A 13,406-nucleotide genomic window follows, 5' to 3' on the forward strand; every position below is an offset into this window, starting at 1 on the left:
TGGCAAAGCCACTAGAAAATTGGTGCAGGAGCACCTAGCACAAGATGGCCGCCATGAGGCCAAATTGGTCATAGGTTAAGGTTTTTGAGTTTTTGTCATGAATAAGGTCTTGAAAGACCATCTTTCATGTAATAAGGTCCTTGAGACCAAATTGTAGTGTTTGGATTCAAGTTGAGGACTTGATTGTTTCATTATGGTCAAAATTGCCATTATAAGGTGAAAGTGTACTCAAGGCATCCAATGGAATTATCCACCATATATGAGGGGTTCTTGGGTCTAATAGGATGTATTCATCATGGTTTGAAGCCATATAGGGTCCATTTTAAGTTTTGGGTCAGGTTAGGCAAAAGTTGTCTATAATGACAAATGTTGTCATAAGCAATTTTTGCACCTCAATTGGTGATTAGTTGATTGTTTGTTGATATAACTTCAAAATGCAGTTATAGCCATTGTAGGAGGCTTGGGAGTTATTTAAGGAGGCACTCTCCACGACCAAGGGTCAGTTGGACATTGTAACTAAACACAATCAATGAATATCTCAGTTTTATTCTGCAATTTCTGTGTTCTTTAACATTGCAGACTGCTATCTTGAATTTTTGCTCGCCATAACTGGCTCACTTGCTTGGGAAGGCTTTTGAATGTGTTAGAGGGGTGAATCTTCTTCAATTTCCCTTTGGTTTCAACTCATTTCATTCTGTATTGTAAAAGTTATAACCAAATTGGTGAAAACTGTCAAAACCCTAGTCTAGGGTAACCCGAGGCAATCTAAAATGCATTAGGGGTCATTTCCACGTTGATAAATCCATGTCAAGGCGTGGGATGACCCTTACAACCATGTATTTTGTTTTCCTAATAATTGCAGGGTCCCATGATGTGGTTGGCACGTGCTAGGGAAGACACAAAGACTGATTTTTGTGTCTCAGTCTGATAAGACAGTGAGATGATGAGTTCTGGGTGTTGTGAATGCAAGAATCAGGCTTTGGAAGAGTTAGTGGAAGTCTAGAAGGGTGTGTGAAGACATCACAAACATGTCCCAAGGGTTGGCAATGCCAAACACCCAAGCCAAAGAAGGAAGATGATGACCGTCCTAATGACAGTGCTTTAGACTGTGACAGCACAGCAGTGGGATAAAATAACCCAAGTGGAAAGGGGTGTAAGCAAGGGGTTTGTAATAAGCATTTGGAGTATTGAGAAGGGGGTTTGTCCCTTGAAAGTATGACTGTCCCAAGCATACATGACTGTCTTAATAGGACAGTGTTGCAGCAGTAGGATACTTTATGACCTTTAGGGTGGTTGGTAGGGTAAAGCATGGTGTTTGGCTATGAAAAAGAGTTCCCTTGAAGTTTTCATGCAGAACCTTGGAGTGGTATGTACCCATTTGGTATTGGGAGTTGTGTCTAAGAACCATTAGAAGACATAGTTGAGGGTTGATTTGTGTGAGTAAGGTTTGAGGGTGTTGGTGGTGTTTGGATGTTGGAGAGTTGGGAATTGGGATTTAGACATGTTGATTTGTCCTATTTGAATGTATGCCAGTGGTTGGTTGAGAGTTGATGAGTAAGGGAGTACCTATGGGTTGTTGTAGCCTTGTGAGTAACCAATGACCTTATGAGGGAACTAGTGAGTAAGTGAATTGTTGTCACCTAATTAAATAGGTGAGTTGGGAGAAAGATCTCCCTTTGTTGGTTGGGTGTGTGGATACTCTGCATCAAAAATTCCACCAAAAACATGCCATCATCATTAGTGAAGCAAGCCAAGGGAGGGTTAATTATCAAAGTATATGCTTTGTGTTGTCTCAAGTGGTGCCAAGGAAAAATTCCAGCTATCATGTTAAAATATGGTGAAGACCTTATGAAACCATGCCCAAGTTCAAGATGAAATAATCAAGGGATCAAGGTGCCATTTTCTGTTGGCAAAGCCACCTAGAAATTTTGTCTATTATCCTAGAGTTGGCTAAGCCATTAGTGATCCATGCCTAGCATAAGAAAAAGGAACCAACCTAGCTAAGTGCCATTTCATAGAGGCATTGCCAAGATCAAACTTGGCCAATAATCCTAGAAGTGACAAATGCATTATGAATATCCACTCCAACCTAACAATATAGTGCTTAAATGCAAATCAAGGCTCACAATCAATACGGAAAAACCCTTAATGAAACACACCAACAAGAGGGTATAAGTGTTATGAAACCATACCCAAGGTGGCTAAGTTATTAGTAAATTCCACCAAACCTTTCAAAGTAGGGCTAATACTTTATGAAAACATGCTCAAGCAAGAAAGGCTAGTTAATGACGAAAATTAATATTGAGCATTGTTTTGTGATGGCAATGCCATAGAAAAGTTCTACCCAAAATATTTGAAATGTGGCTAATACCTTATAAATGTGCACCCAACCATAAAAGAGGTCTAGAACATAACATGCACATTTTTATAAAGACTTTGCCACTGAAAGATCCCTGATGGATCCCCTTGCTGATCTGCTGTAGTTTTTAAATTAATAAACTATATTTTCCTATGTTTCCTTTGATGGTTTTAGAGAATAGACAGAAGTTGCAGAAGGTTTGTTTATTTTTTTGTTTTTGATAGTTTTTCAGCAAGTAATAATTGAAGAACAAGTACATGAAAAGAGTACTGGAAATAAATGTTCATACACAGCCAAATCAGAATCGTACCAAGCAGATTTCTGATTATTTAAATCAAATAATTATCCAGATAGTGATTCCAAACAATTCCAGGAAGATTACAATAACAATGAGTCCAACCTGGATGAAGAGTGAATACTGTAATCAAGAAGGAGGCTGCGGCAAACATCCAAAGCTCTTACATAGCTTCACGTGGGAAGAGAAATGGCTGCAAAGTACAGCCCTACAGTTGTTAGGTGATGTCAAGCTGAAAAACCCAATCTCCACGCTGAACCCTAACTCTGTTCACTGAATCCTCTGGAAAAGATGTCGTACCAACTCTAAGGCACTGAAAACTGAATGCAAGAACCAAATAACCACTGTGTTGGGGCTACGTCCTAGACAGGCAAGACCCTGGGGTTTCCGTCCCAGATGCCGAATCACTCTCCAAAGCAAATTCTCCAAATCAAAGATGAAATGTGTAAAAGATGCTTGATAATTAGGTTACAATCTCCTTATAACTCCTTCCCTCTAGCTCGAACCCTAAAAGTGTATGAAAAGTCCACTTAGGCTTATAAAGTCTTATTTCTCATTTTTTAGTCGCCAAGTATAGAGAAAACGCCACTTTTTTAATATAAAAGAATTTCGTTCATCAAAAGGGTCCCTGACAAATGGGAAACATTTAGAAAAGTTCAAGACCTTTCCAACGAGCTATAACACATGGGCATATGCATCCAGATGGAGCCATAAACCCCTTATTACTCCAAAATGGCTATAAACATAGCCTTATTTAATTAATTAAATGCTAACTTAGGAAATATTTAAATATATTAAAAATATAACCCAAATAGCTATAGAAGGCTCAAATGACTCCAAAAGCCTGAAACAGAACCTGCCACCTGTCTGTGATTGAAGTCGGAAATCATGGATCCACTGGCAGTCTTATCCCTAAAATCTAGGGATGCTCCTAGAAACTAGGAAACATACCCAAATCTTTTGAAACTGAAACCAAGGAATAGTCTCATGGTAACCCAACCCTGGGTACTGTCAAATCCTCCTAAATAGTAGGAATAGCCTCCACAAAAGAAGGAAATGCCTCCTAAAATTAAGAAACTGCTCCAAACTGGTCCACTACTGCCAGAATACCAAATCCCAAACACTGAATATCCTCACTGAGTCTCTATCCACCACTGTCAGCCTACAAGACCCCAAAATAAGCTGACTCACATGTCTCTGCTAGACAAAGCTAAAGAGGGGACATGACAGTCCTCCCCTCTCGGAGATGCTTGCCCACAAGCAACTACAAAGCTGGATGTTGCAAAATAGACTCACCCTCCCAAGTGGCATCCTCTATGGAAAGACCTCTCCAACGTACCAAATACTTCTGAATCACCCGGTTTCTCAGCCGTTGTTCCCTCACCTCAAGAATCTCCTCAAGAACCAAAGTCAATTTACCTTCCTCATCCATGGGAGGCAAATTGGGTGATGCTGTAATATGTTGTCCTAGGGCCTTCTTCAAGCATGACACGTGAAACACATTATGAATTTTACTGCCAGGTGGTAACTCAACCTCATAAGCAACCTCTCCAACTCGCCTGAATACTCTATATGGTCTGTAAAAACAAGGTTTGAGCTTCTCAGCTCCCCATAAGCTATTGTTATAACTTAGACCAGCATCATGAATGAGGTTGTAAATGTTATTATACCAATGCCAACCAAGGATATCGATCCCAATCTCAATGTCCATCAAGTAGTCATATCTCTTCACACTCCCATGCAACTCAAGAGCTGATGTAGACCTTGATAAATCTGCAAGTGCATGGGAAATCGCAGTAGGACAGCCACTAACTACCAAAGAGTCAAGGAAGATTGAATCACCAACCAACAAACACATAGCTGCCATATCACATGAAATTTGTGACACATCCAAAGAAGAATTGTAGATGCCCTTATCACCAAACAAAATTGTTTCTTGGGTGGCTGTTCCACTACGAATGATATCCATAAAGTCACTGTACTCATCCATGATTGCATATCCTTCAAATTTGTGATCATCATGAAAATGCAATGATGCAATATGTGACTCCTCTAAAATTGGTTTGCAATCAACATACTTACTTTGCTTATGCTCAATCTCTAAGTCTTCTTTTCTTGGAAGAAAGTGTGATCAAAGATATGCAACTCTTTGTTGTCTTGCCTGATTTAAACGTTTGTGGCGCTCCTTGATTTGTTGTAAGTGCTGCCTTGTCTAGACAAAAAACAACTTAACTTGCCATGCTCTTTCTAGACCCCCTTCATTCAACCTTCCAGACTGTTCTATCTGAGCTGCTCCAAAGCGCATAAAATCAGTCCCATGGTGAGATGCATCATCAAGCTTATCGCACAACATGAATTCACCTTGTGTAACACTCATGGTAGAATCTCTAGCACTCATCTCTTCATGCTTAGAATTTGCATTAACTTGAAAAAGAAAAGGTATTTTACTACTGTTATAAAAATCAAAATGACTATCATGCATTTGTCTCATGTCATCAACTCTTACGAGTACCTCTTTATTGAAAATAACACAAGCATTTTGAGTGCTATCACTTATAGAATATCCTTCATTTGTTATTCCATGTATCATGGTGGCAAACTCTCGAGAATGAGAATGTACACAACTGTTGTCTCTAATCAGAATTTTGGGCTCCTCCTTTATACTTTCTTTCGAATCATCAAACATCACCAACTCTTGACTTGTCCCATGTCTATCTTCCCAAAATTGAATGCCAACATTAGATGACTCGATAACATTGTCTTCTACATGAGTATGGGCTGCTAGCTCACTGTTATTACCTTTCCTTGTGTTTCCTTTGAAGTCTTCAACACTGAATTGTACCTGCACACTCTTGGCTGCCACATCTTCAACAATAACCATTAGCTTCCTTGGCTCTTTGTTCACTGCTGATATGCCTATTGTCGGTGTGTTATTGATTTTTCTTGTCTCAACTGAAGTACTGCTGTCAACATCAACTACAAACTCAGCATAAGATAAGTCTTGCTCCTCATTATGTATGGAGTAGTGTACGTCACAAACTTCTTCAGACTGATTTAATACTGTTGTTTTGATATAAACAAATCCAGTCCTCTTGGAAGAGACATCATCAAAATAACCATGCTTAACCAATGTATCATGTATACCAACATTTGCAAATTCAATTTCACTACTTGCTCCATGAATAGGAGCTGCAAATTCATGTAATTGAAAGAGGATGATGCTGCGGTCCTTAATCATAGACTTAGGAATGATTGTAGCCTTTCTTCCATTACCTTGGAAAACTTCAATGCAAGAGTACACTTGCATACACTTGGCAGTCCAATCAAGTAACATATCAAGACTTGAGATTAGGACATCCTTACACTCAAGCAAAGTGTCAACATCACAAAGGTGAGACATCAACATACAATCTGATTTGTGTTCTTCTCTAACTGCTATTATAAAATCAGATTGTGGGCAAATAGAAGTTCCCACCACAACCTCATGCTTATTTATCCTTTCATAAATGTCAACCATGCTATAGTTGTCTTCACTATCCTTCTTGGATTTGTGCCCATATGAAGTCAAAATATTTATGTCCCAATTTAGGAAATCAGAATTATGTTCAAACCTTCCCAAGGTGTCTTCATTGCCATTCCTTGTATTGTTCTTGAGGGTAGGGTCTCCTTTCATAAATGTTGACCTATGAAGTGTACCCTACTGCAAGTAACATGGATTTATAGCTTCCATAGCTGCCTTTAATCTAATCCATACCTTCACCTCCATAATTGCTATGCTTTTCCTTACCAATTGTCTCCAAGGTGTAGTATGCAAAACAAACCAAACATTATCAAAATGCAAGATCTTCTTAGTAGACAATCTCTTGGACTCCATAATAAGCTCTTTAAGATAAAATGCCTCATGTGACCTTAATAATTGTCCTTTCGTTGTAGATGATGCATGATTAGCCAATTTGAAATGAAATATGTTCCATTCCACACAAATGGATATGTCACTTGTGGCTAGTCCATCAAGTGTGTAAATATCAGCATTAATGTTTTGAGTCTTCAAGGGGCTCTCTAAAAGAGGGAAGTCATAGACTTCATAAGGCAAACTAGACCAAACTGAATTTCTTGAATCATACCTCCTTTCTTCTTCACACAATGTAACATGCTCTTCTTGTGGGCTTACCTCAAGAAGCTTTTCCCTTGTAAGCTCTTCATCTACACATTCTTCCCTTGGAAGAAATAACGATCTAATGTATGACTCTCTTTGTCTTCTTGCATTATCAAGCTGATTGCATCTTTCCTTGAACTCTTGCAAGTGCTGTCTTGCTTGGGTAGCAAGCATCTTTGCTTGCATAGCTCTATCTAACCAATCTCCATTCAACCTTTGGCAATGCTCTATATCTGCTGCCCCAAAGTACACAAAATCTGATTTATGATGGGCTGTTTCATTCATGCTAACCTCTGATTTTTCGTCATGTATGGAATTGGTTTCAACAATAGAGTCAACTAATTCACTAGAGAATGCATCTGTTTCATGTAACTCACCATTTATTCCTTCAGAGTTGTTTCTACTGTCATACTCTCCAACGGAATCCACCTGTAAGACACCTTGCAAGGATGTAGAAGTCTCATATGAATTATTCCCTAATGCTGAGATTTTATTTTCACCAATCAAATCTGCCTGGCTATCAAAGTCATCAACTAATTTTCTGCCAATATCATTTGCAGACATCATTTCCTTTGCTCCTCCACTGCTTCCTTGGTTCTCAAATGATTCATGTTGCCTCCTTGGTTGATGACGTGGACTCGAAAGCATCAAGCCCTCTTCATCGGGTATTCCCATGAATTGTGTGAAGGAAAAACAGTCACGTATCTTTTTCGGAAGGGAACAATACTTGTCATAGTTGTTCATAACTGTATCATTCAATGTCTTTGCAGGAGACCTCCTCTTTGTACTAGTTGATGAAGTCGTACCCTTAGAGTGTCTGGAACTTCCTGAAGGTGTTTGTTCAAATTTTTTCCCTGTTTGTTTATTCTTAGACAACCCTGTCATGATGACCAATTTGGTCTGCAACCAAGCTTCAATATAAAATCAAACTACTGATCTTCACCCAATAGGCTGGCAAGATCAAGGCTCTGATACCACTGAAAGATCCCTGATGGATCCCCTTGCTAATCTGCTGTAGTTTTTAAATTAATAAACTATATTTTCCTATGTTTCCTTTGATGGTTTTAGAGAATAGAAAGAAGTTGCAGAAGGTTTGTTTATTTGTGTGTTTTTGATAGTTTTTCAGCAAGTAATAATTGAAGAACAAGTACATGAAAAGAGTACTGGAAATAAATGTTCATACATAGCCAAATCAGAATCGTACCAAGCAGATTTCTGATTATTTAAATCAAATAATTATCCAGATAGTGATTCCAAACAATTCCAAGAAGATTACAATAACAATGAGTCCAACCTGGATGAAGAGTGAATACTGTAATCAAGAAGGAGGCTGCGGCAAACATCCAAAGCTCTTACATAGCTTCACGTGGGAAGAGAAATGGCTGCAAAGTACAGCCGTACGGCTGTTAGGTGATGTCAAGCTGAAAACCCCAATCTCCACGCTGAACCCTAACTTTGTTCACTGAATCCTCTAGAAAAGATGTCGTACAAACTCTAAGGCACTAAAAACTGAATGCAAGAACTAAATAACCACTGTGTTGGGGGCTACGTCCCAGACAGGCAAGACCCTGGGGTTTCTGTCCCAGATGCCGAATCGCTCTCCAGAGCAAATTCTCCAAATCAAAGATGAAATGTGTAAAAGATGCTTGATAATTAGGTTACCATCTCCTTATAACTCCTTCCCTCTAGCTTGAACCCTAAAAGTGTATGAAAAGTGTGCTTAGGCTTATAAAGTCTTATTTCTCATTTTTTAGTCGCCAAGTATAGAGAAAACGCCACTTTTTTAATATAAAAGAATTTCGTTCATCAAAAGGGTCCCTGACAAATGGGAAACATTTAGAAAAGTTCAAGACCTTTCAACGAGCTATAACACATGGGCATATGCATCCAGATGAAGCCATAAACCCCTTATTACTCCAAAATGGCTATAAACAAAGCCTTATTTAATTAATTAAACGCTAACTTAGGAAATATTTAAATATATTAAAAAATTAAAAATATAACCCAAATAGCTGCAGAAAGCTCAAATGACTTCAAAAGCCTGAAACGGAACCTGCCACCTATCTGTGATTGAAGTCGGAAATCATGGATCCACTGGCAGTCTTATCCCTAAAATCTAGGGATGCTCCTAGAAACTAGGAAACATACCCAAATCTTTTGAAACTGAAACCAAGGAATAGTCTCATGGTAACCCAACCATGGGTACTGTCAAATCCTCCTAAATAGTAGGAATAGCCTCCACAAAAGAAGGAAATGCCTCCTAAAATTAAAGAACTGCTCCAAACTGGTCCACTACTGCCAGAATACCAAATCCCAAACACTGAATATCCTCACTGAGTCTCTATCCACCACTGTCAGCCTACAAGACCCCAAAATAAGCTGACTCACATGTCTCTGCTAGACAGAGCTAAAGAGGGGACATGACAGCCACTTATGTTTTCTCCTATTCACACATCTTAAGCAGCAAAGCCACTAGGGAATTGTACCCAGCATCCAAATTGACACTAAGACAGACTTAAGGAACACTTATTGATTGGCTTTGAAGCAAAAAGCAATTGTTTGCATATAGAGAAAGATCAAGTGCTTGGATGAAAGCAAATCAAACTTGCCCAACAAAGAGGAGCTTATCTTTTAGATCTCTCGTCATCATCATGTAATAAAAATTGTGGCTTAAGGGTTTGAATGCAAATGATGGGTATATCATCAAATCTAGGGTTTCATCATGGTCCTTGAATAGGTTGAAGTGATTCAAGGTTGAGGTATCCAATTATAGGTCATCTAGTTGGTATTGGCAAGGTAGTCATCAGTTTTATGTTCATGAGGTTTCAATGACTTCAGAGGCTCTAGCAAATGTTCACCATATTTAGAGACTCCAAAAGGTTTAACAAGTTTCAAAGTCAAAAGTTGCTTCAAATCTTTACAGTGTCGCTCAATGCCAAATATTTATTATTTATCAACAACCACATTTAGCATCTATCATATCATCAATAGAGGCTATTTTTGAGTGATGGATTTGAGCCTATTTTAGGCTTTTGTATTTAACTAATTGTCGTGTTATATGGTGATGGGGTCCCCAACCCTCAAACCCCTGTCCTCATCCCCAATGGTGTTTCAAGTATAGTGAAACAACAAGAGATGACCCCTGGCTATCCCAATAATCTTCAAAATTCCAAAACATTTCAAAAACTCATTGCAAGAATTGGAATGTTTGGCCATCCTTGAGGCAGCCAGGAACATCTGAGATGTCCTTGCCAAATGTCCATGATAGCAAGTTAACCTTTCTATTAAAAATATAAAAATAAAATTAAAGCTTTATAACATTAAAAAAATACTGTTCTAAAATTCCCTCATGAATCTGAAGAACTTAAGAAGCCGTTAATTGTTATATTATTGTTTTAAAATTCCCTCATGATATCAAAAAAAAAGTATTAACTGTTAAATAACATAGGGGAAGAGCACCAGTAGTTGATTATGCATCAATTGTTGTGAGGGTTGTCGATACCTTTTGTTCCAAAAATTGAACAAATAAAATCTATTGTTTGAAACATAAAATATCATTTTTGTTAGGAAATGTACCAATAGTTGTTAGGAAATGTACTAATATTGTAAAAAGTAACCAATCAGGTGATGCCATATCAGCTGCACAACTATTGGGGCCTCTTTTGCACGCCTATTTTTTGGGCTGTTTTGGACACCTTGGCAAAAAGAAGGCTGATGTGGCACCATACTTGATGATGTGATGCTGAAAGCTTAGTTATAAGCAGGGGACTTGCCAAGTAAGCTACTGTAAAAAATTGGGAGTGATTTGGAATTTCCACGTAGGATTTTGGGAAGCGCGAAGTTAGGGTGCTCAACTACTGGTGCTCTTCCCCTATACCATTAGCTATGAATTTGAATCACAATAATTTATTGTTGTTATACTACTGTTGCTGCTGTCATGATTAATTTTATTGTTGTTATACAGCTGTCATGATATATTTATTACTGCTATACTGGTGTCACGGTCTTAATTTGATGTCATGTTATTCAATATTAATTAAACTTATAGAAAGGGAAAATCAATATTTTTATCTGACACAACAAGAAATTGGGTTCTTCTTGGATGATGTATATTCTAAGGCAACTACAAAGGGAGAATTTAATTAGGATGACACTTATGATCCCATTTGGCCATCTATATTTTGATGGAGACATCTTGGTATTCAATTCTCGAGGAGCAAGGAAAAAGTGGAAGCATGTGGTCGATCCAGCAACAACATCAAAGGAAGAGAGCAAATATCTTGATAGTGAGGATGTGAAAGACAGAGAAGTACATTGAGGTCCAAATTATTACTACTTCAACTAACACTCAGTCTATTGCAAAGACTTCTTTTGTAGTAGGGGATGATGGGCAACATGTTGAAAATTGGTTGAATTAACTCAATGAACTTGTTAATTTTGAGTTGGAAGTTCCTATTAGATGAACATTTGACCATAAAGAAGATTACTACGTAGGTGGAAGTAAAGATTATACATCTTGTGAGTTCACACACTAGAGATGGAGCATTCATGACTTTTCCAAATCTTGATCAAGATGATCCATTTGGGACTATAACTCAATATTTGCATTTCATGGTACTCATGGTCCAATATTACAAGGCATTCCATGGTTGTGATTCCTTTAAATATTGAGGGTGGATGATCTTAGAACCACCAGATTATGGATAAGGCTTATGCCTAAGAGTGTTGTATAAGAAGGATGTCATGTGGAATTCACCAAGACTTTTGTTAGCTAAGGATGGCCAATGCAAGACCTTTCAAAAATGCATAAGAAATGGTTGCCTCCTTCTCCTCTTCATTAGGTCACTTCTCCAATGCAAAAAGTATTACATTCCTTAGCAATTATTGTCTCCTACTCCAATCCATGTCTAAGAAACATGAGGTTGGGGGAAAGGATAATGTCCTTATGAATTTAGAGGCCTCAGTGCATTAGCTTTAAGATCAACAAGCCCGTTTTTAAGGGTAATTGAATCAACAAATGCAACACACCTAGGCACAAGCAAATAAGGCTGTTAAGGCTCAAGATGAATGGGTGATGGCTGAGGAGAAGGTGTTGTCAAAGGTCTAAGTTCACAAGGCAGCTAAAATGGTTATGTGTCTTGGGAGCATGAAATTATTATAGACAAGCACTTCCAAGGAAAACAACTTAACTAAGGATTTTCGTCCTCAACTGCAACAGCTAAACAAGATGTTCAAGCTATGAGAAAAAGGTTTTCATAAAACAATGGATGCTCTCCTTTGAGTGATTGCCTTTCTTTTATAAACTCCATTTTGGCACTTTTTTATATTCCTTCCTAAAGTTTCCCTCCAAAAATGCCTACTAGAAAACATTTTTAAAAATATTACATAAGGCCTTTTTATGTCCCATTTAGGCAGGCCACTTTATTAAACTTATGTAATGTTCCTAGTTGGGGATTGGATTATTTGGCGTTCAAGTCCTGCAAACAAACGTTAGTATACAAACAATATGAAAGATAATTAAACATATATATTTATTTGTGCAATTATACAAGAAAGAATGCTATACGTTATTCTACATATTTAACAAATAATGTTAACTGATTTATTGTATCTATAAAAAAAGATACAATACTCAATTGGACCTTACCTGGATTGACCCAACCCTCCATTGAGAAATATTTCTCAGTTAGGAGCAACCCAAGATGTCGTCCTCCTAAGGTCTCTATTTGGGATCTCTATTAATGAGTGAAATCATTAATGTTCTCAAAGCTTGGCAGAGATCCCACCCCTGCTCAAACTTCTCTATCTCTAACATATGCATATGGTTAACCTCTACAATATAATATATATTGTCTCTAAGAGACTCCCTATGAATCTTTCTCTGGATTCCTCTTGGAATCTTGGCATTCAATTATGCCCTCTGGTCTCTATGGCTCCTTTAAAAGGAGCAATCATCGTAGACATTATCAGGGACTTAAATATAATTCTACTCTGAAATGCCTCAATGATCCCTAGCTCTGTAAATTGCCTCTGAAGCAATCTCTATTTCCTCTATTTTAATTCTGAGTGTATCTCTACAATCTTATGGTAATTGTTATTTAACATCACTAATATATCACTATTATATTATAATCTTGAGTGTATCTCTGTCTCTAGAAGTGTCATTACAATTCTGAGTGCATCTCTATTATGCTAATTCTGAATGTATCTCTGCAACATTGATTCTAAATGCATCTCTGATATATTAATTTAGAATGTATCTTTGTTATTTACCGGCTATTCTGCTTTAATTTATCTTGCGGTATGATTCGAATTCCACGGCATTATTCATGAAGTATTTCCTACAGTTTAGGGCAAACCACTTACCGTTCACTTGCCGGTGGTGTATCCTGGATATGCTGGGTATGCTCTACTCCTTCCACGGTTTTTGCTTCCAACGTGGCTATCCCTGTTAGCACTATCCCCCCTTTTTCTTTATATCTCTTAATGTGAGGGAGAGGTCATACCTCTTCATCATGTATGCCCTTTGGCAAGGGACACACCCTTTCACCATTAACACCCTTTGAAAGTGTGCAACTCTTCATTATTTCTGCCCT

This window comes from Cryptomeria japonica, chromosome 10 (assembly GCF_030272615.1).
Source record: "Cryptomeria japonica chromosome 10, Sugi_1.0, whole genome shotgun sequence".
Taxonomy (NCBI): Eukaryota; Viridiplantae; Streptophyta; class Pinopsida; order Cupressales; family Cupressaceae; genus Cryptomeria; species Cryptomeria japonica.